The sequence below is a fragment of the Limulus polyphemus genome, unplaced genomic scaffold (assembly GCF_000517525.1).
Source record: "Limulus polyphemus unplaced genomic scaffold, Limulus_polyphemus-2.1.2 Scaffold13, whole genome shotgun sequence".
In the NCBI taxonomy this organism is placed as follows: domain Eukaryota; kingdom Metazoa; phylum Arthropoda; class Merostomata; order Xiphosura; family Limulidae; genus Limulus; species Limulus polyphemus.
Genome location: NW_013665623.1, coordinates 246,596 through 251,151, shown reverse-complemented (window position 1 = coordinate 251,151; position 4,556 = coordinate 246,596).

Here is a 4,556-nt window from a genome sequence, read left to right as displayed (position 1 = left end):
TACTGGTCGATATTCTCACAGATTCACCTGGACATTTAACAGATCTCTGTTTTACTTGTCATTTATTTGTCTTTTTTTCTGCTTGGTACAAGTGGAAATTTATTAAATTTACTATGGAATTTGGTGAAAACGTAAACATTAATTTTTTGGTCTTAAATATTGGCATAAATAACGGCATACATTTCTTCAAAATCTTCAGAAAACCGACTTGTAGTGACACTATCATATATGCTTTTTCAAGACATCCGATATCTCACAAACTTGCTGTGTTTCATAGTTTGTTACACAAACTTATCACTGTACCCCTGTCATCTGAAGATTATGAAACTAAATTAAAAACTATAAAACAAGTTGCTGTTAACAATAGTTATACAACAAAGTTACATAACACATTGTTGTTTAAAAAATTGAAAGCCAAAAATTTAAGATCAATTACACACACTGTACCAAACGACAACAAAAAGAAAAAGAAATAGTTTAAGATCAGCTACATTTGAAAACCTTCCCACAAAATATATGACACAGTGAACAAAGAAATATACAGACCGGCCTTCTACTGTAAAAACAAACTAGGAAAAATGTTGTGCAAAAACAAAGACAGAACCGAAAAGTTTGTTTGTTTTGAATTTCGCGCAAAACTACACGAGGGCTATCTGCGCTAGCCATCCCTAATTTAGCAGTGTAAGACTAGAGGGAAGGCAGCTAGTCAGCACCACACACCGCCAACTTTTGGGCTACTCTTTTACCAACGATTAGTTGGATTGACCGTCACATTATAACGCCCCCACGGCTGAAAGGGCGAACATGTTTGGTGTGACGGGGATTCGAACCCGCGACCCTCAGATTGCGAGTCGTTATAAAAGGTATTAAAACCATACCACACAACTACCAAGATATTAAAATGTTCATGGACCATATAATTTAGATGGTAAAACAAAACTTTCTATAATTTGTCTTATCATTATCAAAGTTATTAAAAACGTATCACACAACTACTATTACAAAACGGACTTGTTTGATTCTCTTTTCAAAATTAACGTTATGCATGACTTAATTGTCAGAAATATCTATATATTGACCGATAATTGACTTAAAACTTGATCTCCTTAACTACCTGGCCATGCCGGGCCGAACCGAAAAGTACAACAACTGTGGTGTTTAACAATTAGCGTGTCAATTCTGCAATAGTGTATATATAGATCAAACAGAACGTTCCATAAAAACGAGAATAAAAGAACATTCTAGAAAATGGAAATTAAGGAAAGTGGATTCAACCTTTGCATTCCACCTCATTGAAACTAAATATTAATTTGATCCAGAAAAAAAAAACACTGAAGAATTTTACATATCTGTGAAAAAGGTAAAAAACTAGACGTACTGAAAATTTTAGAAATAAATCAACTTGAGCTCCTTCCCACTTGTCTCTAGGTGAATGCCAAGGTCACTTCCGTTTCTTTGTTTAAACATATATATATAAACCCTGCTACGAAACATTTCATTCTGTATCTGATGATGCCTTTACTGACGAAACCATGGACGTAATAAATGATGTATTTGTGAAACGTACAATTGTCTTGTTTTTCCTCAATTCTGTAAACATACTTTTCTTGATTAGTTTCTCGTGACTTTCCCGACCACTGCATCTTATTCAAATGATACTTACCTCCCATAGTAACTCTCTTGGTCCTCCTGTTATATGTAAGATAATATTCCTCCAAGCATACGTTTACACAAAAATACACACACGTGCCTATCTCTTTCCAAGTTTTAAAATCTGGAAAATTGTCACGTTAATTCGATAAACCATAGCAAAATTATGTTAGAAAAGATAAATGGAATTTATGTCTAATTGTTTTAATAACAAATAATGATTCTATTGGAAGAATTAATATTTCTCTCAGAAAAAGACAAGTGTGAATACCTATGTGTTAACATTTTAGCTTTAAGCCCATTCTCTCTAATAGCATATTTTATACTTGCTGGAGTACCCGTTCCCTGGACAGAAGTTATGTAAATTCATAATTAATGAAATGTTATCTTAGGACATGAAAAGTTGCTTCCCTTATATGTTAATGTAAAAAACGTCCATAAAAACTGCAAAACACAAAATGTGAAACCGCAAATTTGCCTGTATCTCCGCATGATCCCAACAACCCTTATGCCAAATTTGTCGAAGATACATCAACGGAGGGCGAAGTAATGGTAAAAAACGCCCATAAAATTCGCAAAATGCAAAACTGAAAATTTTTATGTACCCCCGCAGGGACCTAATGAACCTCCATACCAATTTTGGTGAAGATCCAACCATACCGTGTGAAATAGTTACATGGACATACAACAGACAGTACTATCTATAATAATAAGATGAACTAACCTAGAAACCTGAAATTTTGCACACATACTAAGTGGACCCAAAGAGTGTGCACCTGGGTATAATTACTTATCCACGTGCGTGAGTGCTTGGACTGTGTTTTGAATTCTTTGACTTTAAAAATATTGCAACAGTGTGAGTTTATTATATAATGTTTATTTATTACTGCTTCTTGTTTTATAACTAGGATGTAAAAGTAATTTCTGTGTTTTTATCATAATATAACATACGGCTGGAGATGAAAGATCTGGGCAAAATTAAAAGGTTATTTACTAGGTAGTATTGGGTAAAGCTACTTTACAAGGTTTTCATGAGCAACGTTACTTTACTAAATTTCCTGAACAAGGTTAACTTACAAGATTGTTTTGGGGCAAGTTTACTTTATAAGGTTGTCTAGGGAACGTTGCTTTATAAGGTTGCCTTAGGTAAGGTTACTTTACAAGGTTAAGGTTGTCTTGGGCCAATTACTTAGTCCGCACGTTTTGACGCGATTTCATCTGCATTTTGGATTGTAGATAATGTCATGAGAAATAGAAGTCCCCAATAGGAGTATCCTCGCTGTTAACTTATGGCAAGACAAATAACATTACAAACAAATTGTGTTTCTGTACACAATAAAACTAACGTCCTTTCTTCCAATCTTCTAATAGTTTCTTATCGTGAGAAGTTTACTTTTTTCAACCCAACAATTAATGCCATTAATTTACTCTAACAGTAATATAGTTTCATTTCCTTTAAAGGAACGATAATATTTTCTTGTCTCTGGCTAGCTTGTTTAAGATAGTGTTTCACAAATTTAAACCGTTGTCCATACATTGTAGTTATTTTAGATTAATGTTACACATAGAAGAAGATAAATCTCTTTCAATGCCTAAATGTGATTAATATACAAACAAGAAACAGCATTAAAGGCTCTCTTTGGTTTAAACTTAAACTTCTACACACAATACTCACCTCTTAAGTTTGACCTTTTGATAGTATGATTAGTCATTTCCGACAAGTGAGCATACGATATCGTTCTGCACCTCATATTTACTTCTCAAGTCTGAATTTGTGATAACTGAGTGCAGTGTAGTCGTTTCTAGCATCTAAGTACATGATAGCACTCTGTACAATATACTCACTGACTTTTAATGCCTGACCTTTGACATTTTTACACTAAAAGTTCCCTGATATCTGAGAACATGAAACTTGTTTGTACATTATATTCATCCATAAACTCTGATAGTTGTGTACAAAATAGTTGCTCCTGATATCTGGGAACATGATGACTTTTTTGTATATCGTAATCAATTGTCATAAAAACTTTTGAAAACTATATTTATGTTATATCAACTTCTCATATATGGAAGTGTCTCAACTATATTTCCTATTTTTTATCTGGTATTGTTAGTCTGTGTACGGAAAGTGTAAAATGGGATGTCTAGACAACGAAACTGGAAAAATATTTGTTGATTTCTTAATTTAGTGTCTCGGTTGGTTAATAAGATTTATCTGATATACGTTTTTAAAAATTAGGATTGGTTAAAAAGTATATTTTAAAAGTTATATTTTGACCAATCAGATGTGCTTGTTGTTCAAACTGCAGTTGGCTATGGTTCATGTAATAACAAGCTTTGTCCGATCCGTCAAAAAAATAACGGGTTTCAGTTTTGTAAACCCCCGGAGGCCTCCGCCCTTCCTTCAACACAGTGTTTAAATTATGCACTAAAAAATTCTAAAGCTAGGTCGTAGAATAACATGATAAGTTTATTTATTGATAATATTAAGTACCATAAAGCTTAGCTCTAACTAGAGTAAGAAACGTACAAGTTACAGTGGTAATTTATTTCTTTGTCGAATATAGGCCGTACTTAATAAAGGCTTATCTAATATTAGGCCTAAGACAAATTAACTTATAGATTTCGATACTTGCAATTATAATTCCTTTGTATTATTTCAAAACTGAAAGTTCTGATACATCAGCTTAATACTTGGCATTCGTTTGCTTCCTGTTAAGTTAGTTCACTGGAAATATAATCGATCATTTAGGCCTATGATACTGTATTTATAGAAGTAATGTTGCAATAAAGATACTAATATAACCACCAATGTTTTGCGGGTCTCTGCTAGTATATAATATTCTTATAACTCCGCGTAGGACAGTCGCGTCTTATATTTTAACTTCTGCTACTGTATAACTCTA